The 24,952-nt window shown below is 37.2% G+C and overlaps 1 protein-coding gene across 2 annotated transcripts in view; it reads left to right on the top strand.

Annotated features, from left to right (window-relative positions):
* Positions 1–787: 787 nt before the first annotated feature.
* RALYL (RALY RNA binding protein like) overlaps positions 788–24,952 on the top strand; it is a 405,043-nt gene continuing 380,878 nt past the window's right edge. Inside the window, exons 1-2 of one of the 2 annotated variants that reach the window (XM_050333081.1) lie at positions 788–951; positions 1,883–1,969. The gene's annotated coding sequence lies outside the window, so the exon portion shown is untranslated. The remainder of the gene's footprint in view (positions 952–1,882; positions 1,970–24,952) is intronic. The other variant, XM_050333072.1, reaches the window with a different exon arrangement.

Raw genomic sequence — 24,952 nt, 5'->3', positions numbered from 1 at the left:
GTGGCACAGGGGAACCCCCCGCTTTCCCCACCGCGCTGCACCCGTAGCAGCGGTGCCCCGGAGCTGGCGTGACAGGAGGGGATGCCCCTCCATACCTTGTCTGCCTGCCGGGGTACTCCGCGCACCCACGCTGAGCCGGAGCCGCACTCAGGCGGGGGATCAGGGCTGGCACCCCGTGCAGGCGGCGAGCCGGGCGGCGGGCGACCCCGCTGCGTGCGCGCACACACTCGGTACCCCCGCACAGTGCCTCCATCCCCGCCGGGTCGGCGGCAGCGGTACCCCAAGCGCACACGCCCCGAAGCCCGGCGCGGCTCTGGGGCCGCCGCCGGGCGCATCGCACTGCTCACCCGTGCGAACCCCGGCACCCTCCGCTCCGCTCCCGGGGCCGAGCAGCACCGCCACGGGGAGCGGGGGGGCGGCGGCGGCACCGCGGCCGGAGGGCAACAGGCGGGCGGGCGGCGCCAGGCGACAAGTTCGCGCAGCGCCGCCGAGCAACTTACGCTGCTGCGCCCGCCTCCGCACCCCGCCCGAGAGGCCGCTGCGCGCCCGCGCTCGGCGGGAGTGAGTGAGGCAGGGAGGGAGGGAGAGAGTGAGTGAGTGGTGCGGGTGCGAGTGCGGGGGCGAGCGGCACCTGCCGGGGCTGGCGGGGCCGCCGCGGTGCGGGTGCGGTGCCGGTGCCGAGCGCTGGGCGGTGGCGAAGCCGGGCGGCTGCGGCGGGCGCGGAGCGGAGCGGGCTGGGCTCGGGCTGGGCTCGGGCTGGGTCCGCGCCCGGCGCCGCCGCCGCCGCTGCGCCCTCCCGGCTGCGAGTCCGCCCGGCTCCGGATCACGTGGCGGTTGCCGGAGGCAGAGACTAGAGAGGAGAGAAAAAAAAAGCGCCTCATTCCTTCTTCCACCGCCATACTGTATTTTATAGTAACTCTCATTTTTATTCCTCCCTTTTACTCCCGCTCGGTGAGTACCTTTCCGCTGACATTCTTGTCCTCCTTTTTTTGTCCTGTTTTTTTTTTTTCTTCCTTTTGTTTTTTTGGTTTTTGTTTTTGTTTTCTTTTTTTTCTTCTTTTTTTTTTTTTCTTCCTCTTTGATTATTGTTTAAATGGATTTGATCTTTTGCTGATGACAAGTTTTTTTCCTAGCATGCGATGGTTACTAAACTGTGAGCAAAAGGTGCTGCTGGGGCCGGGAGTCACTGGGAATGAAAAATGATAATATTAATTATACAGACTTGCCAGTCCAGCAACAACTGGTATACATTTAGTAGCTATATATCTATATATGCAACTGGTTTTGTTGTGGCACGGAAAAAAGATGTGAAATATGATGCTTATTTTTTTAAAGATAAGAGAAAAGGCATGTTTCTAACTCTTTTTGCAGAGGATTTTCTCTGGTGTTGTTTTATTTTTATTTTTATTTTTGGGTGTTTTTTAAGGTTTTTTTTTTCATAAAGAGATGGGAGTTGCAAATGCATTTTGCAGCAGTGTTTACACAGAGTTTGTAATCTTGCAATACTGGTGGAAGCCACAGAGCAAGATGATAATTTTATTATTTTTGTTACTGATTCTTTTTTTTGTTTTTCCTTTTTGACAGTGCAATCAGCAGGGTTTTTTTGTTTTTCCTCTTCTTCAGTTTTTGATGCCTATTTATAATGTGAAACTTTTCTTGCAGCGTGTTGCAGTTATAATTTTTAAATACTTTTTTTCCTCCTTAAAGACAACAAAGCAAAACAGAAAGCCAAAGAGATGATCCTTACTTTTGCACATTTTGCACCTTGACTTTTTTATTCTTTTGCCAGCAGTGTTTTAAGATGGTTGTTGTTATCATGATGATGATGATAATGATAGATATATACATATATACAAATAAATACATTTTCAAATGATGGCAGTGGAAGGTTTTCCTGGAGAATGAAGTGCGGTTTGGTTTCCTTGTCAACGGAAGATGAAGTGAACAACTGAACATCTCCCCAGTGCAGGTACTTCATCTCCTTGTAGGCGTTTCCACGCTGTGTAAATTACATTGTGAGATTTTTTTTTTTAAAGAAATCTCCTTCCACCCCTTTCTAAAGGTATCTGTGCAATACACATGAGGACTGGACTAAATATCTGTGCCTTGTGATTGTTTGCATGTGTGCAAAATGTTACACTAATTGAGCCTAGGTCGGTTAGGCTGAAGAGAGGTGTTTTATGTGCTGTGCTGTGCTGTGTAGAGGGGAAGGCAGCTGGGGCAAAAAAAATCCAGACACCCTCCCTCTCCTCCTTACCATTAAAAAAAAAAACCCCAGAAACAACCAAACAAACAAACAAACAAAAAAAACCAAACCAAAACAACCAGAAGTAAAGCGCACACTCAACATGGATGGAACCTGGAGATCCTCATTATAAGTGCAAATACTTACAGGACTGTAGAAAAAAAAAAAAAAACAAAACAAAAACAAAACAAAAGCCCTGGCCCTGTATTGTGGTGGCTTGTGTGTTTGTGTGTGTCTGTTTAAGAATTATCCATTAGAAAATAGCTGTGAAACAGCAAAGGAGGCTCCCTCGGAGAACTGGCTCGCTGCCACATGAGGCATATTTTGTAGCCCTAAGGGCAGCAAACCCTTTATATCCAACTTCTGCTCCTCATATAAAAAAGGTGTAAACAAGGCAGCAGGTTGCCTCTTATGAATTTAATTCATTGGGATGGAGATTAGTCAGAAGCTGATATTTGCTTGAAGGTGTTTCATTTTATTTTGATGACTAATAATGCCACCGGCTGACTGGGAAGGGGAAACTGTTACTTTCCGTGATGGTACTGAGAGTTCAGGATTGGAGGAGAAACTGTTACTTTTGTTTGAGAGCACTTAAATGGTTAACAGGGACCACCCCGATATACAAACAGGATATTCGTTCTCTAAAATACAGTTTGGAAAGATTTTTCCAGATGACAGGGTGGTTTTTGTTGTTTGGTTTTTTTGGGGGTGTGTGTGTGTGTGTTTTTTTCTTCCCTAGAAAGAAATATGGTGCAATATTATGCTGAAGTTGAGGTACTGAATGTTCGGTGATGTTCTCTCTTACTTAATGTATTTTATAGAAACAGCTTTTAGGGATCTGTAACTGACTGTAAAGATATGCTGTGTTTTCAGATGTGGAAACTAAAGTAAGTTATAGAGGACATATTTCTTTTGTCAGTGTTGCATAGGCAAATATAATTCACAGAATTATGAATGCATTTGGAAGTTTGAAACTCCTAATACTTATGTTTACATTCTTGCAACTTAACAGCTTCCTTTAAAGTAGAAAGTGTATATAAGAAGTGTATATATCATGCAATTAGTCATGGTGAAATATAAATAAATAAATTCACATATCTTTGTAGAATCATAACTATTATGTATTTACAGTGGCTTTTCCCAGTTTAAATGTAATAAAAATATTTAGCACATATTTATGCATGACTTCTACTCTGACGTGATGAAATACTTTTGGCAGTATAACAGGGTCAATAATTCATGTGTCTAAAAACCAGCTGAGATATTTGTGTGATAGATTATGATGACTTCTCCAAAATAGTTATGAACTGTTGGGTTAATACTCCATATTTTAAGAAGACTCAACCTGCTTGTTTTTTCATTATTTAATTTGAAAGCAAGCCATTAAAAATAAGTGATCAAAACTTTATTCTCCAATCCTGTTTTTATTTTCATCCCTCCTTCTTTTTAAATTAAGGTTTTTCTTTAAATTATGTGGAACTCCCAGTTAGCAAAATATTTTTGATACTGCTAGACCACTGAAATAAATTAACTAGGCTAGCTGTTGCCAGAATGATGTTCCTTTTGTCCTTTCTTTTAATATATCAGGTGTGCTGTGTAATTTTCTACAGATAGTTGTGGACTGAAGATCTAATCCTGCTCACCTAGTCTTATCTTGAAGTCTGAGAAAGAAAGTTTTAGGAAGGCACTATTTTTAGCACCAAGATTTTATCCACAAAGCACCTGTTGTCTGAGTAGCATGGTAATTAATATACATACATTTTGTTTGCAGCAGTCTGTGGTTGTACAAGTTCTTACATATCAAACAACATAGGGATTTTAAAGTAGGCATAAACGAGCTAATTTTGAAAGAGGCTACTTCTACCACCTACAGTATGTGGGCACAGTAGGATTTGGGTTGGTGGAATTGGTTCTGGCATGGTGTTCCCATAGTTATGCTATGATTAATGATGTTGAAAGCAAGTTTTAGAAAGCTATAGTTAGTGTCAAAGACAACTGTCCTTTTAGATGAATAAAAATTTTACCTACAAAGTGCAAATTAATTTCTACAAGTGATGATATAATTCCATTTCTTTTATTTAGTATGAGCTATACTTGTACTGCTCTTATTTCTGAAAGTGATGAGTGTCCAGTCTTAAATAACATATATTTTTCTTTACAGCTGATTTGATATTCAGGAAAGCATAGGAATTTAGAGATACCTTTATAAAGGGTTATAAACTGAAAACTTTGAAAAACAATTCTTTTTTTCTTCCTCTATAACTAGCAGTTGCAAATAAAAATGAACAGGTGAACAGAAGTTGAAAACTGTATAGTGCACAGCGTGCTGACTCATGAATGCATGTTTTTAGCTGCTGTAGTGGCCTGAACTGGGAATAGAAGCATATCTTCTCACATTTTTCTAGAGAGAGAGGACTGGAGTGGCCTGTGGAGTCATCAGATCTGTTTGCTGTGATCCTAATCTGGTCTTCTTACTTTGTTCAAATTCAGCAAGCTCCAGTTTCAATTATCACTCTTACTGCACCTTTTGAAGGCTGGATAGAACCTCTCTCAGGCTGTTAGAAATACCATTCCTGTCCTAAATTTGTTTTCAGACAGTTTATTCTCCTTTATTTTACGTACCAGTGCTGACCCTAAACAGTGAGGCTCTTTCTTCACATCTTTGCTCTTCAGAGTATATTTCTAGAGAGCAGTCGCAGCCTGCTTTCACTCACGTTTTCTGAGCTCACTGGGAGAGATTCCCAGTAGTGTGGCTGGCTCTGGGAGGGGATGTTGAGATTGGCTCTGCCCAAAGTCATGCTGCAGCAGAAACAGAGCATCTGCATTTGAATTCTCTGCTGCCCAACCTGGTTTTTGTTGCTTTCAGCTGCAAACACGGCGGTCCGATTGCTGGCTGTCACATCAGCCTGAAGGTTTCCACCTGGAGCCATACATGTGGACACGCCTTCTTCTGGTGAAATAGGTTTTGTGCCACAGAGACCTTCCCTTCACTCTGCCTGACCAACCTGAATTTCTTTGGTTAGAATGTAACAGCAGAGGACTCTTCGGAATTTCTTCTGCAGTGCTCCGATTTTTAAACTCTCAAGAGTCTTCTACATATTGTTTTAGTATTTTGTATTCGTACCAGCCAAGGGAATGTGAATGGGCTGTAGGCAATGCTGTGTCAGGGACGGTCTTCTATCAGGAATAAATGTGAAAGTTGGGTACAGTGCTTTTAAATATAATTTCCCTATTAGTTTCTTCGCAGATCATTTACGTCTTAGCTCTCTAATCTTCTAAAGCATTATTCTGTGAGGAGTTTGTTTCTCTTTTACAGTGCAATTTTTCCTATTTTCTTCCTTCTCTGCTTTTTGGGTTTTGAAAGATAAAAAGATAAAGAAGCTTAATAGTGCTTAAAGTGTAGGATTATAAAGACTGATAGGTCTGCCCTCAGATGAACATTGTAACTTCTCTAGGTCTTAGATGATGTGGTACTCTGTCAAATTCTGGAGCCCAATCATGTGTTTTAATATCTTAACTTACAGAATATCTGAAAACAAGGCTAAAGATGAATGTTTCCTGATGAAAAATCATGTAATTTTGACACTGACTACATAGTCATCCAGTTTGTAACTTCTTAAACTCAGATCCAGACTGACAGAAGAAAACAAAATGCTAATTATAAGTGATATGAAGATTGAAATACTACATTTTCATCTTCTTTAAGGTACCAATTTTATTTTATGATCTTTGAACAATTCCTGGAGTAAAATGGCTGGAAGATTATTGTTTTGCACATACACAGATTGAAATAATTTGTACCTTTTCCCCCCTCTCTTTTCTCTTTTCTATTTCAAAATGACACTCTAATCTCTACAATGTATTTAATGCTTCAAAAGGATTTATACTTCAGCTTTGTAAGTATTTTCTGAGAAAGTTTATTTTTGCACAATGAAGTGTGATTTCCCATCTCATTAAATCATCATCTGCCTAAAATTAAAAAACATAGTCAAGTAGGCCTTCAAATTACTAAATAAATCTCAGGTTGCTTAGTGTCAACACAATTACCATGTTTTTATCATTGTGGTGTTCTGGGATAAAAATATAGATAGATAGATGAATAGATAGGATCACAGAGATAGATATTTTTAGAGATGTTTTTAGTGTGATAGAGAATTACCAGAAATCTTATATTAATTAGTTATTGTTTAGGACTTAATCAACACTTCTGTTTAATAACTAAGTGTTAACTTTCTCAGTAGTAAACTTACACAGACCAATATTGTCTACTACCACTACACAAAAGCTACAGAGTCCATAAATTGCCTCTCTGATACATCTCTGTGTGTCTCGTGGCTCCTTGTGTGCTGGCTGGCCTGCCAGGATGTCAGGGCTCAACCATTCTGCAGTTGCATTTCAGTTTCAGGAACAGAGTTGTTTTTTACGATGGCTGATTTGGAGGGGGGCACCTTCAGGTCTTGGGTGTTACACCATTCTCTGGAGGTGCGATGCTCTTCCAGATTGCCCCTTGAGCACGTGGCTCGATGAGCCTGTAAGAAGCTCACACAAACCACGCTGAGGGACAGATCAAAGAGGAAATTTATTGGGGATGGGGGTTTATATGGCTTTCAGGGGGATTGAGAAGGGATCAGTTACAAGGTCAAGGTACTACAGAAAAACCCAATCAGGTAAAGAGTTAATAGCCAATAGAAAGAGGTGAACAAGGGCCAATGAGAAGACCTCAGGGTATCTTCCCAGGACATTCCTGCATAAGGGTCCTTCAGAGGGGCGTGTCAGGAAGGGTGACTTTGCAAAATACAGAAAAACCATCTTAAGATCTGTTTAAACAACATTAAAAACTTCTGTTTCTATAACATTTGAGCTGTTTCCTTCTTTTTCTTCACCAGTCCATCTCTGGCAGGACTTCTTCCATTCCATATAGGGCAAATCCATTGCTACAGTTTTTTTTCCTCTGATGCAGTTCCTTCATGGTTATGGTAATAAGTATAATAATTTCTACTCTGACGTGAGTAGTAGAGGTTTGAAGAAGCAAGGGTGGATTTATATGAGTGATGACCAGCAGTGGTTATGAACATGGTGGAACATGAATGAGAGCCTTAAAATAAAGGCTCTTTATTTTAACTTTGCACACTCACAAGTCTTTCTCCTAAAATACCCAACGGTCTGATTAAACTTGGTTTACATCAGTGGTCCTTCCCAGGTGGCCGTCTCCTGATGTCAGTGATTATTGCCTCTACTGATGTTCAGTCTCTGAGCAACCAAGTCAATATGGAGCTCTGTAAACAGCTGATACTTTCTATGGTTAATTCTATGGTCCTCTGAGAACAGCTTACAGTCCCTTGGATGGAGGGACTATTATTATTATTTAAAGAATAGATCATAAAGGATACAATGATAATTACTGGACCTTGGTGATTAATGAATGACTTGCTGAAAGTCAGGTCCCAGTCTTCCTACTGTGCCCCATGCCAACAGCCCTTATTTTAGCCTGCTCAGTCACATTGGTTCCTTTCATCAAGATCCTCCCCTGAGTCAAGCATGTGCTTTGTGTTGTTCAGGGTCAACAAAAAGGGATATCTGGCACAAATCAAGTATTAATGAGATTCTTCATCTGACTGAAACAAGGCTAAATTTGTTCTGTAGAAAAGCATCACATTAGCACAGTTCATTCAGTAAAAAAGGTGTCTTTGTTTTTGTTGAGAGTTTTGTGTGGAAGCTGAACAGTACCTATTGTCAAATAGATAACAACACATCTTGCTAAGTAGGGGGAACTTTTATGATTTGGAGGAGGCACTGCACATGTATACCTTGCATGTAGTATTTTTAGTCTGACTGAAGAACTGGAGTTTCTGTCTCAAAGAGTTATATTTGTATTGTGTTGACAATGCTACTCCCTGTTTCTGTTTTGTTGTGCTATAGTGGAGTGCAGAAACACTGAAGTATTTGCATTATAATGGAGTGCAGAAACATTAAAATGTTAGCACTGTCCTAGTATTTTATTAGAACAATATGAATGGAAGTAACAAAGATAGTCTTGTGCATTTTTGCACACCAGGCCTGCACTCAGGGCTTGCTGAATGCTAACAGCTATTTTTGTGGATGGAGAGAGTTATAGTAGTAAGTCACTGACTTTTTACAATGAAACATTGTGCTTTTAGTAATTGCAGCAACATGCTTCTGAGTTAGGTCTGTAATGCAGAGTTACTTTTTATAAAGAAAAGTAATTCTACCCAGTTACAATATTTTATTGAAAGATCCTTCACACTATAAATATTAGGACAGAAGTAATATAAGATTTAAAAATCTGCTGTGCAAACTGTCATGCAGTGTCTATGAAATAGACCCCCCCAAAAGGTATAATTAAAAGAAAACCTTCCTGTTTGGGTACCTATAAAAGGAATTAACTAATTTTTTTCTAAACAACAACAACAACAAAGTCAGTACCATCATCTCGTTTTTCATCTTGTATTTGCTGCTGATTTCACAGGATGAAACCCAGCGCTTGAGATATTGCACAGTTGGTCAGTTTTCTAATGTAGTCTCTACTGTATAAATTCAGATCCCCCTTTTTTTTTTTTCCCCAAGCTGCAGAAGAAGGATGTAATTATGTTTCCTTCCTGCATATACATCTTCCAGTTAAATGGGAGTTTTGTAAATGGGACAACTGCAAGACTGGCTCTGAAGAGGTTAGCATCTTCTAGTTGTGCACTTGTAAGTGAAAGACAATTAATGTACATGATGCATAATGAAAAGAGACTGCATTTATGCCACTTTTGCTTTACAGGGGTAGTATATCAGGACATAGATACTATTTTTGTTGTTTATAATTTTATGAGAAAAGCATACCGTGTTACCATTCATCAGCATGTGCCCTGCTCCCATGGATGATGTAGAAATAGAAAGGTGCAGAATGAGACCCTGGTCCTATTAAAATCAGTGATACATATGCTAGTCGAAATTCCATGTCAAAACCTTTTTTTTTTCCTGTAGATTTTTGATAAAGTGGTTCACACAAAGGCTCAATTCATCTCACTTAACCTTGTTGTTTAAAAAATAGGTTTTCAGAACTAAGCTAGTCATCATTTTAGCCATCTAAAAGTTAGTCACTGAAGTCTAACACAGTTGCTCAAGGCTTTGTAGTCAATGGAGATATATAGCCACCTCCAGAGAATTACAGATTACATCCCAAAAGAGGTATCTATGGACAGCTGAGATGAACAACCTTCCTAAAATGCCTCTCTCTTTTCACTGATGAGAGAGAACCTAGATGGCCCATTTAAAATAGATTCCTAACTTTTTGATGGACGAAGTTAAAGGAGATGAATCTCATGCTCCCCAACATTTCTACCTGTTGAAATACTAATCTCTCAATGAAATATCTGATTGAAAAATATTTTTTTGGCCACTAGAATCTTCACTAATTTATTTTCAACTTCCTTAGCAATTCTTTTTACAGAAATGCAAATGTGTTTCTAAACACTTTTGATCAATTCTATGACAAATTTCACTTGGGCTATGACAAAATTCACAAAGATTTCTGATGGGACCAAGATTTCACACCTTTTTTCTCTTGCTTCACAGTTTTTTGTCTGTTTGTAATGTAATCTGACAACAATCGATCTTTCAATGAGTTCTCCTCACAGAGTCCTATTCTAAAATCCAAGGACTTGAGCTATTGGGTACAATTACAGACGCTCATTTGAAAACCTCTGACAATAAGTGAAACAAGGATTATGTGGGTGGCAATGGAATCAGCTAGTTGTACTTTGTTCTTGTAAATTAATGTAAGATATATAATTACAGTGTTAAAAAATCATTAGCAGATCAACAAACAGCAGATGTGCTGAACTTGAAAGTTCTAGATGTCTCAGAAGTGGGATTTTAAAATTAAAAAAGTAGTTTTAGTTTGTAAGCTGAGGTGATTCAGGAAACATAGGGAAATATTTAACTATTGATAGCATGCCACTAATGTCCTCATGTATGTTCTTGTTTTAAAATGCTCCAGTAAAACCTGTTAACATCTGTAAAATCAGCTCTTAGAGAAAGTTTACTTCAGAGCCTTTCTTTAGATTTGCCCCAAGTCATGGTGAGTAGCAGGATGCCAAAGCACTGGCCAGTTTCTGCCACTGCCTAGTATGCAGTGATATCATTCTCTTCTTCCACAAATTATGAATTCTACTATTTCATTAATTTTTGGGCTCTCTGTAGGATTTTGTACAGGTAGTGAAATATGTGAATATAGTGTACATGTTTCCACTGTAGGGTTTGTCTTATTCTTGACACAGCACTGTCTATATGCCTGTGCAAAGGTCATTAAACTGATTGTGTAGGCCATCTTTTTCACTGACAGCATAGTATGAAACTGAACTAAAGCTGAATCCAAATTAGAAATGAACCATTTGGTATTATAGGAGTAAGCACAAAACTCAGTGTTAATTGCCCAAATACCACAGCGTTACTACCATGATAAAGTACGATGCAGCTGTGAGCTCTAACAGCTACAATATAATGGTCTGCACAGACTCAGGCTTGTCAGAATTGAGAAGGGGAGTTAAAAAGTTGGAGTTCTCAGCACTTTGAAATAACTGCTTCAAATAAGTGCAGTAATATTCTCTGGGGACTATAAACTGTCAGCTGCAGCTACCATATCACATTATACACTTCACCACCTCTTGGTCTCCGTCTTTGTTCCTCACATTCTATTTATATTTCTAACTTAGGTTTTTGTACTGTCCCTCAAAAATGCATTGTCTGAGCAGTGTTCACATAAAACCTTTTGCTGACTTTATGAAGATTTCAACTCTTTTCCCTCTTTCATTTATGCACCATAACATTTCCTTTTCACTCTTGGGTCTCTGCTCAGAGTTAGGAGCACATCACAGGAATATAAAGGTCTCATGACCATAGATTGTTAAGCACAGATGAGCACAACTGAATTTCTCGGTGAGAGTAGGGCACATAAGCCAAACTCTGTTATGTGATGTCTCTACCAGCTGTTCTGGGTGAGTAGGTGGTCCAGGGACCTTGACTGAGGATTTAGGGCCATGTTTGTGAAAGGAAAGATTACAAGAAAAATAATTACATTTCAGTGTAAGGAAATAAACTATTTCAGGAATGCCACTTTTTCTTCAGGAATTTTTTTTTTTTTTTTAATTTGATGCACAATTTAACATTGTGTCACATTATATCACATTATAGTGTGATATTTCATCTCAGAAATTTTATAATGGGTTCAGAAATTCTTGATACTAGGTCACAACTATTAATGCATGTTGTAAATATCAATTATAATCAGAATAGGACTGGCTACTTTTCACTTTCAGATCTTTTAAGATCCAAGTCAGCCCAGCTATAGAGACCTGTGCCACATTCATCTGCAGTGACAAACAGAGGAAAGTATATTTTTAAATGTTGGGTGCGTTCATTTGAATTTCTGGATCCTTTTTATCTTGTATTTGTAATTTTTTTTAATTTCAGACTTACTGGACCTTCTGTCCTGCTCTGGACCTCTCCCCTGGTGTCGGCATAGCTCAGAAGATGAAAGAAAATGAAGCGATAGGAGAGGGTTAAAAGAGGGGAGAGGAGGAGAAAGAGGAGGAGGGACAACAATAGAAATGGAGAAAAAAATCCCCAGCAGTTCAGTTGAGGCTCCAGACAATGAGGATGTTTTCAGTCCTCTCTCCTCCTTACCTTCCTCTTGACCTCAGGCTTTTTCCCTCTCCACCACCTTAGCTTTCATCACCACTGAGGATATTTCACTACTCATTTTCTGGTTTTTAATTCAAGAATGAAACCAGAACAATTAAAGTCTTGCAACCAAAATATACACATCTTCTCACAAAGTATAACACAATACAATTCATGTAACTTGAAGTAGGATTATTTTCCTCCTAATAGTCTTACATCTTTAACTACAAAAGTATGGAATGGGTTTATGCTGCAAGATGGAGAAAAAAATCTTAGATTTCTTGTTCCTTTTATACCCAACTTTCTCCCTTTAAATCAGTTTGCACATAACCCTGTGTTTCAGTTTTATTCATCTAGATCCAAAAGCCAGCTTTCTACTGATGTTTATTTGCTTATTTATTTTTTACCTCCCCTTCTTTCAATGCTTTACTTCCAGGGGTCCTTCTTACTCCTCATCTTCTTAGTGAGGGTATGAATTTAAAACTCTCCCTAATTCTTTCAGTAAATTTGAAATTTGCAGTGCATTATTCAGCTTCGTAGGCCAAATACTCCAACCAGAGTGAAAAATGCAATCTGATATTTTGCTGTGCAATGTGACTGTCAGACGGAAAAGAAATAGGGACCCCATGACTCAGTGGTGGTCTGACTCTTGGCTTGATTCCAGTGTTTGGTGTTTCTTCCCAGCTGGAAGGTTGGCCACTGTGAAAGTGGAGGACTGAAAGGACTCTGACCAAACCCCTTTTCATTCCTTACACGTACATGCTTCCCCCCAACCATTCCAACCAGGAATCTCTTACACCTGACAAGGTGGTTGGGGGAGTGTTACTAGAAAGGGTATTTGGTCTTTCTAAAAAAGTATTTCCTAAATCTAGAGTTTAAATTGGTCCTATGACTTCCCTATACCATTATGCCTGATAAAAAAAAGCCAAAGGGTAGCTACTGAGTTGATAGAAAACAAGACCAAGTTGTAAATTTGCAGATTTAATTTTTTAAAAGAAAATATTAAGGATTCCCAATTGCTTTTTAGATACTATAGTCAATTATGGAAATTGAATAAAGAAAGGTGTAAGATTTCAAAAGGTTCTGGATACTTATTACAGGTGATGGTGGAACAGGTCTGGAGCAGAAAAATCAGGTCCAAAAGGCTGAAATAAATTTTATGTCCTAAAAAGACTTTTAGAAAAAGTTCTAGCTACTATAGGTCAAATGCAAACATGCTATTAAATAAAAAGAAACTACATAAAACTGCAAGAAAAAAATTACTTCTTTCATGGATGTTATCTTTAAGAATATGTTAAATTTTATTACCATTTAGGAGAACTTAATCTTACATTTTCTTAAAAGATGCTCTGCAAACTGATACAACTAGCTATTGCCTCATTACTTGAAAAGAAAACTCTGAATTTTCTTTTTGTTGAAGTCTTCCTGATGTATTGTTCTTACAGTTGTTTAGATTTTGGTTATTTGTATGCAATTTACTTGAGTCACACACTTAATTGTAGGCTTCTGATGTGACAGGGTCCTTAGAGCCTCTGAGCTTGGTACTTCAGATCTCGAGGCAGTCTCTGTATCAAAAGTGGACACCTTCAAGGTGCCCTTTGGAACAACTTGGTGAGGTTCCCAGGTCCCCTAGAGAACTGTACTGAGAGCTGTGGCTGTCCCACAGGATGAACAGGAGTTCCTGCGTGCACCAGGATATGCTTGGTAGAGACCATGATCACCTCTGTGCTTGAACCAGGAAACTGCTTTCAGCATATCTATCTCATGGGATTTTTTAAAGTGGAGGGGTTAGTCAAAGATTTCCCCAGGCCTTCAGGAAGTTATAGTCTGAGGTACAACCTAATTTCTTTTAAAGGCAGGTATCACTGGTACAGACAATTTGCATCCCACTTTGAGATTTAAACTATGTTTTCCAGCCTTAAGTGTTATAAGAGGTCAGCTAAGGGAAGCCTACCTTAACTTTAGGTAGTTTCAGATGACAGACCAACAGAAATTACGCAATTTGAAACTTGTCCTCAACTGCTGTTGGAATGTGATGTAATGTATTCCATGGTTCAGAATTTATAGTAATTTACAAAAGGGGAAATGGGACGTTCTTGCTCCTGTAAGTAGATATTTTGAACCCACTGGTGTTGGGGAGCTCAGTGACTGCCCACACAAGCAAGATGAAGGAGCTGTGGAAATGGATCTGAAGCAAATATTTTCCAGAATAGGGATGATGATCTATTTCTCATTGACTCAAATCTTTTGCCTATTCTCAGTCCTACTATTCTGTCATCTATGCCACAAATATTATATATTTTAACTTCATATTTTGCTTTGCAACTTTTATCTTCTTCAAAGTGCAACAAAATAATTTCATATTGCAATTGCCATTTCACTTCAAAATGTAACCACAGTATAATCCATAATCATCAATTTCTTTTATGACCAGCTCTTTGCTATTATGTTTTACAGCCTTTCAGTGCATCAGAAAAGTATCGTTATGGAAGTGGAGTATTAGTGTTGGCACCTTTAAAGCTATGAACTTCATAATGAAAACTTTGAAAGCTTTGATCCTTTCCTGAGAGGATAGTGCTTCTTATATACGTTTATAACCTGTGTCTTTCAAATTAAATACTTTGTGACCTCTGGAATGTTATATAAAATGTATCTCATGGTATTGGTTGCTTCATATAACATATAAGTTTTGAAACGATTTGCTTTAGTCTTCTGGTATTAGACTTCCTCACTGAAATGGAAAGCTTTCCTAATCATAATACTCACCTCTTAACTACTGCTTACACAGGCCACAAAGCAGTTTTTCAACTTTTGAAAATCAAGAAAATTTGGAAAATTTTGAAAGTTGAGAGAGTTTTTACCATCTCTACTAAATATGGAGTTAAAGGCCTGACTTCAGCACCTTTGTGAAAGATTTACTATGTGTAGAATGAGGATTACTGTATATGATGACATAGATTGTAATTTTTGTATCTATGTAATCTGTAGTAATTACTGTATAAATTGGCAATTTCTATTTGGCCTAGACAGCAGAATTGTGGTGAAAACCAGGCTGAATGAAGGTTACCATCATCATCAATAAGATACTTCATATATAAAAGATACTTTAGGTACATATACCAAGGACAAGACATACCAGGTACACTTTGAACATAAAATTTATAGTTTTCTGTGTATAGCTTGTAGCAACATGGAGAAACTGGGAGTAAGGTAGTGCTCTCACTTGCAGTTTTGCAACACTTTGAATGTTAGTCCACTTGGATTGTGATACGAGAGAATTTTATCTGAGGATGAAATTATTATTATTGTGCAAAATATTTTCTCATGGGAGTTTATCTTTCCTAGTCTTGTGTATTTTGAGTAGTACAGCACATACCATAGCATGTAGAAAGTGTTCCTGTGTAATTATATCCAAGGATAGTCCCCATCTCATAATTAGGTCTATAACAACTTTGTCACAGAATTCATTGGAAGCAAGATCAGGCGCCTCTTTTCAATACATTAAGTTATGTTTCTGACTTAAATTTGGAACAGGGTATAAATTCAATAGAACAGACACTCTGGTACGTGTTGAATCAGGGGTTCTGATGCTGACATTAGAAAAATCTGATTTAATATAGAAAATTCAGTGTTGTTTTTCCTCTTAAATGAGTTGGTATACCGTTTTTCTATATACTAAAAGTGAAAAAGATTTGGGTTAAATGCAAGGGCTAGCTAGATCATTGTTCTGTTTCTGCTGATAGTAAAGAATAAGGAAAAAAATGTTCTCATATTTTATCAACTAACATCAATTTTATATTCTATAGAAAAAACCCTAAATATATATTCTAGAAAGTATACTTGAAGGAGGAACACATTTTTTAAAATTAAAAAAAAAATTACAATGTATTTGCAGGATGATGAAGTAGGAACGCATTATTAGATTAATATTGCAGCTCATATCAAACTCCTAAAATAATTTCAAATTATAAGAGTTTGTAAGTTCCTTAATTCTGGAATTTCCTAGCTCTGTATTCCTTGACTTTGATGACCTACTTACCTTTTTTCAATATGGTGTTTTTGAATGTGTGTGTATACAGTCTGGTTTTATTCTATTGAGGGAGATTACATGTCTAGACACATGTATTTGAAGTTTCATTATGAAATATGTAACAATGGTAGCACAAAAAACCAGCTATTTATGAAAATTGGTTTTGGAGAATTGCCTTGTAACTTTTTATTGAAGGTATAAATTTGAATGTTTTCCTTATTTTCTGTTTTCACCATTGCACAAGGAAGTATAGCAGTAAGATTTTAATGAACAAAACCCACCACTCAATCTTGGTCATATCTGGATCCCAGCAGAAAGTCTGGGAAGAAGTCCTCTGTTTTTTGTGAACTTCAGCTTCCCATATGTGTTCACTTATTTAATTTATCACAGTAACTTTTCTCTATAATGACTTATTTTATTAATCAGATTTCATCTAAGAATTTAAAAACTTTTATGCTTTAAATGTTTATCATTTAAGTAATGATGACTTAAGAAAATTTTCTTGATTTTTGTTGCCAAAGTACATAGGAACCCAGGCATGAAAGTAACTAACAGCTTATTAAAAACATAGAGAATGATCTCCAACCAATTTAATCAGTGAAAAGATCCTTATGCATTAAAAAGGTTCTTTCTTACTATTACCATTTTTTTTCCTCATTTTTATATGTATGGTATATAAGACTTCTGTTGTACTTGGGGTATGATATAATTGTCATTGTATTTTTGTTATAGAGCACCAGAAAGTTCTTTATCATGTAGATTTTTTTTTTAATGTTTCTGTCCTTTTCAATACCTTTTAACAAAACTCAACTTAAAAAGAAGGGGGAAAAAGGAAAAATGGGTCTTTATTAATCTAATAATAAGAGCATATTTCAGAGTAGGTGTAGTATAAAGAGACATCAAAATGAAGTTAACAAATACTGAAATTATCATAGTGAAATGTTCAGGAAAATCCTAAGCCTTTTTGTAGTCAAAAATTTAAAAAGACTTGCAGCTAATTTTAATTTTTAAATAAGCTGACTTTTATGAGAAGTTATTATGTTCCAAGAGGTAAAGGGAATCTATGAGATGCTGCTGAAATTATTCCTACATTTACTACATAAAATACATATATGTGATATCCTCTATCTTACATGACCTTATCTTATATAAGGTGTCAGATAAGATGTAAATTTCTTCTTATTTACAACAGAGTCAATTTGTTTCTTAACAAACTTCATGTATTAGACCAAAACTGAATCATTAAAAAGGAAGATAGTTGTTTTCAGAAGCCAGAGTAAAAGAAATAATTTTATTTCATTGAAACCAAATGTTAGCTGATATAAATTCATGGAAAAATAGTACATGAGCTAATAGTGTGGCTCCAAGTACATAGTCTCATTTGCATGTGTAGTCTGTGCCTAGCAGACACAAAGCATTGCAAGGTCTGCGATGGGGCAGAGAGTGATGTGGCTTTTGGCTTTGGTTAGGATCCCCCTCAGCTGAGCAGATAAGGACCTGCCGACCTCCAAAAATGCACATCTTTTTAAGGTCTCTAATTGTAATTTTATACTTTACATGATCACATAAGTAAATTAAGTAAAATCCAACAACTCACCAGTTTGTCTCAGAATAATATATAGATATTTTGTGAACAAAATTTACTGTGGAGTTCAAATACAAGTGTTTCAGTATAATCCCCTCTTTTTTACTTCTTTTCTGTCTTTAGTATTTCAGTTTCACATGGAAGCCTCCTTCTGTCAGTTGTATGAGTCCCTCTGCACAGCTACTAACATATCTGAAAAATTTTCACTAATCCTTCATAATTATGTAATTGTTAAATTTGGAAAAACCTAAAATAGGATGGTTAGTGCTATACTGGGGAGATCATTTCAGGCTTTTTGCAGAATAACTAATGGAGTTTTGAAAATGTTGAAGTAGTGCATGTGTATGCTGTATGCAGATGGTGGGGGGAAAATGCGGTGCACATGAAACCTGAGCACAGAAATGTTGAACTTGGAAGCTATCTGTTCAGTGAAAGCTATTTAACTCTAGAACCTTTCCTTTGCATTTTGAGAGGACTTAAAAGAATACATTATTCATAGTGAAACAACAGTTAGAAAGTCAGTTGTTTCTGATAGAGGGTGGTGGACACAAGGTTGCATATTTTTGTAGCCATTTTATATTACACACTACTGCAGAAAAATCTGTTTTGTGCATTGAATACTGTATTGATTATAATCAATAAGACATTTTTCATAGGCTAAGGTATGCCCTACTTAGCAAAAACTGCATCAACGAAGAGAGTGTATTAATGAATCCCAGAAATTTTACCATTAATTAAGCCAAAGATCTTAAATGTAAAGGATTTAGATTGATTATTAGAGATACAATGAAGTATGTTATTATGTTAAATCTCGAGAAGGGTTAAATAATAGAAGGGTTTTAGTGATACAGTCATCAGATGTTCAGTTGTCAAAACACCTTTTTTTTTTGAGTGTTTTGCTTAGGTTTGAGAATTGCAATTTTTTCTGAAGTGTGTGCTTTGGAACCATCATGTGTGAGAGGGGTTAAAGGATCATGCCATGCAAGACACAATTTAACTCTAGGATCAGATCTTTTGAGAAAAAAATATGAGGTCTTTCTCTCTTGATAATGAGAAGAATATCCATAAGTTGAAAGAGTCGTTATTGTAACACTTCTTTTTCTCTTCTGTGTTTTAGAACCAATATTATTTTTTCCATTGTTATGTGTAATGAGCCATAGTTAATATATGCTACTTAGCTTAATCTCTCTGAAACTCAGCTTTTCAGTATGAAAGAAAGGGGGCAGGAGGAGAACTAACATATATAAGGGATAAAACCTGGAAATATATTTTGGGTACCTGACCCTCAGCTATCATCTCATGGATGTACTATAAGATGGGACAGTAGGCAGATATAATTTTGTTTCTGACCTTATGGTGTGAGTGTGTCATATAGTCTTTCTGATCCTCTTTGTTCTAGTTATTACATTTATTTTGCTAGTTGGAAGTGCATGCACTCTTGTTAATGTAAGGTATCATAATGAAGCTGCATTATAAAAGATGAGCTGTGCAGCAAAAAATGGTATTAAGACAGATTCCTTACACCTTGTTAGGGAATGCCCACACTGCTGTCAGCTCTTTCAAGACTGATAAATACGGATCTCTGAGATGATATTGTAATATCTCTGAAAACAATCAAACAAAGGACAAAAATCAAATTTGAATAACTACTGTGCAGAAGCTTTCCGAATGTATGAATAGGGAAATGTAATGGCTAAACATTTTCACACCAAGTTTTATTCAGCTTTATTTGAATTCACGTCTGAGGCCTGAGGAAGCTGTGCTTAATGACGAAACTAAGAGCTTACAGAGTCAAATCAGAGATACCTGTCAGGTTGCTTCTCACTCTTATAATTCCTCACATTAGCAGCTGTTTTTATTTGTGCCAGTGGCTCCCAAAAGGGATTTTTTAGGCAGGAATTGTCAAAGTATGGGGCATTCTGGTTGTAATTTTTCAAGGTACTGGCATGTACCATTAGGTAGAAGGTTAAGATAGCTACTGGAACCTGCTGTTAATTCTCCCATACTGGTGGGATCCCTTAAATGTCTTAAAAAGCAGTTTTTCCTGACGTCTCTACAATTCCAGAAAAAGGTATGTTTGTTCCCAGGATGTGGCTGTAGTCAGTCTTCTCTGAAAATTTTTGAGATCTTAGTATCAGTGTGTTACACTGAAAGAATCTGCCACTCTTACCATCAGAAATAAATGGTGTGCCAAGTACAGTCAGGCTACTGAATAATAATGTTAGTATGGGATTAATAAAACCAATGGGTGACAAAAAGGGGGATGTAAACATTCCCTAGTGTTCTTTTAATTTTTTATTAAACAAAAGGTCCTTGTCATGGGGTTCTAATGACTACTTCTTAGTTGCCTCACCAATGAAGACACACCTGGCAGAGAATCCAAGATTTGGATTTGCTGATTTTATTTGTGAAAGTTTCTGAAAACAGTGCCTATAAAGGTAATTTGCTGGAGTTTTCAGTCAATGTAAGTTTGAATGCAAACCTCATTCCATGTTTGCTAAATACCATTAGTTTTCACTGGGGACAGAGTGCTGGTTTCACAACTGAGTCTAAACCTATTGACTCTTCTGGTTGTTCTGCTGCTTTTGAGCTGTGCCTTTGTCTGCCTTGTTTTTTCACCATCACTGCAATGGGAATAAAGCCCTCCATCATCAAAATTCTTGTTCACAATTCGTGTATTTTTTATCCATCATTCTAAGATTTAAAAGTAAATATTTTATCGACTGTGTTTTCAACTACTGTGACAAAGTTGTCTATAAATATGTTGAAAAGGTAGCCCCCAACACTGGTAAACCTACAACCTATTCTGGATTTTGTGCTCAGCCAAAGGTAACTCTAACCGGTAGGAAGAGAAGGCATATGGCTGGAAGGTGTGGAATATCTGTCTTCTCTGCTCAGCGTTTCATTCTTGGCAAAGCACTTGTAGGTTGCAGTATTCTCTACTTTTGCATTGGTGGACACAGGTTCTGAAAGAGAGGGGAAGGAAGCTTTTTCTTCTGGAATAACACATTGACCAGTTGAGATTTGGGGAAGCTGAGTGGTTTGATATGTGGTGGTCTCTGTGAGGATGATATTTTCTTATGTACAGGTAATAACTTATGGTTGTTGTGTTAGAATGTGACACAAGAGAGGCTTTGAAATGAGTCAGAGGTAGGTTCTGCTCGTGCTGGACCTGTGTCTGAAATTGCCTGTCAAAAAGGAAAGACTGCTCTCCCTGTGTAATGATGGGGGGATTGGAAAAAACACAGTGATAGGCAACCAAAATTTTCCTACATATATATTTAACTAAAAATACTAAGCAATAAGCATCATTTTGTCACTGGAAATATTTTTTATAAGATGATAGTTCATCATTGATCTTTGCATTTTGCTGATGGAAGAGCTCTCTTGGGAGGCATATATAATCTATATATCTTATTTGTTTGACAAGCCAGAAAAAAATTCAAGGAAAAGAATTCTGCTTTTGTTTCAGTGATTTAAATACATTTTCTAACTTTTTATTTGAACGAGTTGTTTGTAAATCTAGTCTAGAAAAAAGCTGTTTTTATAAGCTTCAGGAACATGTTTCATTTAGAATGAATGAGTTATTCCTTGCCAATAGACAGCTGTAAATACATAAAATGTTCAAGCTTTTTGAGGCTTGGCTCAAATGCCAGCACAAAATCAATGATAAAAATCAATGTCTTATATGTGCAATACTTTATTTAATCATTTAAAAAAAATTATTTCAGGGGCCAGATCCAGAGCAATTTGTCAGAAATAGCTTAGCTTCTCTAGAGTTCTATTGATTTACTCCCATGCTAGATCTGGCCCACTGTGGAAACTAAATCTAATATAACTGTATCTTTTAATGTATTTATTTATTAGTACTGAACATCATTGCATTTTCCACAACCACAAAAGTGGATTATGTTTGTGGCAAATTCTTTACTCACATAGAATGTGTAGTTGTGTCTGACATAAAACAAAATTACACTTGACATTTATAAACTCAGGATTGAGTTTTCCATTTCATTTTCTGTTAATTTATAAAACAAGTTCATTGCTAAAGTTACACTGCTGATTACAACTAGTAATTTGCATGAATGATTAGGACACCCTTTGTGAATTAGTGATTCTAAAAAAAATTTACTGAAAGTATGAAATTTTAGAAATATTCTTTCTCTGTTAATTTTATATAGATCGTTCAGATTTATTAAAGTAGGATAACCACTTAATAATATGCTTTAAATATTTTGTAAGGATATCTTAAGAAAGTACAGAACTATTAGTAGACATCACTGCATCTCTCTGCTATTGAGATATTGACAATAAATAGGGAAGACTGTATAGAAATATTTTCTTAAGTCTGATTTGGAGTGCCTTGTGCTTACCCATCCATTCTATTGCAGTACTGGAATCATTAGGTGGTGTAGATGTTGTAGATTGCAGTGCTGGGTGTGGAATTAATCATGGAGTAAATTCACTGGTGTAGGTGAAGAGTCAGACTTTCAGAAATTATAACTGTGATGCTATTGATTTGACTTGTAGCTGATAGTGCTCATTATCTCTAAAAAATCAGTAAATAACTCAAGTGGAAGTTAAAATATGTTACATTGTAAAAATAACCATATTAGTATTATTGTGAATGAACTTTCTCAGTTCCTGACATCATGCATTTGAAATTCTTTTCTTGATACTTTGTGAAGGTAATTCCCCTCATATATTATGAGTCAGCCCAATCCTCATGAAAAATATCAATTTAGGATGCTAATATTAAATATTAATTGGGTCATACTGCAGTTTATACTATTGGATGAGAAAGGTAAAGCAAGATAATTCATCCTGCATAAAAAGGAGTCATGAATCATGGCCAGCTGCTGTTTGTGCACAAGTAGTTTATGTGAATTTCCATACTGAAAATATGAAGTTCTCCTGCAGTGGGTTTGACAATTTTGAGAAAAGAATTTGTTAGTAATGTAAGAAAAATTTTGTCTATTCTTCAATTGGCAAAGCTCATTGATTACATATTCAGACTAATCCCTAGATCAGATATCACACGTTAAGGCATAAACTGGATGACTTTTTGAGATCGCTTCTAATTTACTTTCATAGTTCTGTAATTAAATTGAAGTGATGGGTGTTACAGTGCTTTTTCAAGTTTGTGAAAGATTATAGGCAGCCTGTCATAAAATTCAACACTAGTTTATATTTTATCCGTTATATAAGTTTCTACTCTGTTTATTTTCCCCTTCTGTCCTTTTAGAATTGCATGCTTTTGTTAAAGATTGGAAATACGGGATGTTATCAATGTTAGTCGTCTCACTTCATGACATCAACAATACCAACCAATATTGAATTCAGGAATTTAAGACAACGTTAATTAAATTTTGCCATCAGGAAGATGAATATTTCTAAGCAAGGAAAAATTATGATTAATAAGTACTGAAACCCTGTTGTCCTGACATTCAGTGTTCACGGCAGTGTGTAATTTTGTAGGCCTTTGAACAGCATTGCAGTGTTATGAAATAAATTAATATATATATAATAGGCATTTTGTTGTTATTTATATTTAAAACTTGGAGTATAGTTATAGTCTTTTGTTCCATTTGAAACCATGGAACTTCATTCACTAATGATGTACTTGGATTCAGTAAAGGGAAAATAGTTTCTTTATGGTTATCTCATGAAGATTGTACAGTGACTGGAAAATACTCTTAAAAATGGAGAATATTCAGGAACCACTTTGCAAACTGAGGAAGAAATGTAACACGGATAATAAGAAAACATTTGCTTCGTACCTGGCATTCATTCACAACAGTTGTGTGTGACATTATTTGTGTAAAAGGGCATAATGGTTATCTTTGCACTCCTTAAAGTCGTCATCTGGGCTGGAGGGCTGCACAAAAATTCCTTTCACTGCCAGAAGCCAAGGAGTTATTGCCACATTCAGAGACTGCCAGGAAGGCTGAGTCCTGTCCTATTTCCCCTGGCCATTCTCTGCACTAGTTGCGAGGAAGGGAAATTGTGTGTCCCCTACTCTGACAGCTCAGCATCACTGCAGGATCTCTCCACGCTGTGCTTGTCACCCCTGCATCCCGCTTGCTGCTGTTGGCGTGCTGTGAAGCAGCTGCAGTGCTCTAAAGCCCATTTGTTAGATGTAAGTGAACATTTATTCACAGCTGTAAAATAAGCATTGTAAAGACAAGTTTTAAACCTGAGAGAGTAAAATCCTCATTCTGGATTAGTTGAAGGAAAGTGTTTCGTTAACATTGAGAGGCTGCAGTTTTTTCCTGGCTGCATCGCAGTGATCATCCTGACTGAAGCTGCTTCTCTTCTAGACAGACTTATACCAGGATCAATATAATGTAGCAAGAGATCCATTGGCCAAATTAATTTTGCTTATGTCAAACCAAAGTAAGCAAGAACTGCAGCAACTCCTACAAAAGAGAATTCTGGGAATGACATCATGTCTCAAGATGAATTGCTACAGCTGTCTCAAAACATGTGGCTTTGTGAAGAGGGAACATTTTTCACATTAGCTGTACTGAGTTAATTGCAAGCTATAAAAACTTTCATTGTCTTGCTCACATCTGTGTTTTCTGAAGCACAGCATTCTTATCATGGTCTTCTAAGAACTAGTGCAATAATATAGCGTTGCATTTCAGTAGTTGAGACTTGAGTCTCAAGTCTTACTAAAGTGAAACTCCCTTTAGCTTTAGATGGAGATTTGACTGATGAAACTGCTCTTCAAGAGTGAGTGGAACAGACTGCACATTGTCTTTTTGGCCGTAAATTCAGCTTGATGAGGGCCAGGTGAGGTGACGGTTTTGAATAGCACCACCAAACCCATTATTACTGTTGCTTTTCTGGGTCAGCATACAAGTCCAGTAAAGAAAACGAATACTTTCACTGAATAGGAGATTACAATAGTCCTGCCATAATCCCTTTTTTTTAATAGAGGGTAGGGGAAGTGGGTTTTTTTCTCACCTGCAGATAGGAAGGCCATGTCTCCTAAGGCTGGGTGCAAAGAGTGGTTATCATCTCCAAGGAAGCATGCAGGAGTCACGTAAATTTGCCCAATATGCTCAAATTAGAGCTGTCATTTGTCTATGAGGGAGCAGATGGAAATAGTGAATGAAGACCATAGCCTGCAAATGTCACTGGGAAACAGAAAGTCCATCTAGGAGAAGAAGCAGCATGATAGCCATAAGCTTCACTTTTTTTACAGTTGCAGGATGATCAGAAAACTATTTCAGGTGCATCTTGTGCATGTGTATGTGACTGATGAAAAGTAATTTTCTCAGTAAAAGTATTTTATGACTAAGAAAAAATTGCCATTATTTTTTGATAAGCTGTGGTCTGGGACAGGAATCCATGCCAACAGCAGAATATTCCTGTACATCATATTTCATTTTAATTTGAA

The sequence above is a fragment of the Myiozetetes cayanensis genome, unplaced genomic scaffold (genome assembly GCF_022539395.1).
Source record: "Myiozetetes cayanensis isolate MyiCay16 unplaced genomic scaffold, myiCay2020 scf1, whole genome shotgun sequence".
Taxonomy (NCBI): domain Eukaryota; kingdom Metazoa; phylum Chordata; class Aves; order Passeriformes; family Tyrannidae; genus Myiozetetes; species Myiozetetes cayanensis.
Note: the sequence above shows the minus strand (reverse complement) of the source record. Positions and strands in the feature narration are given on the sequence as shown.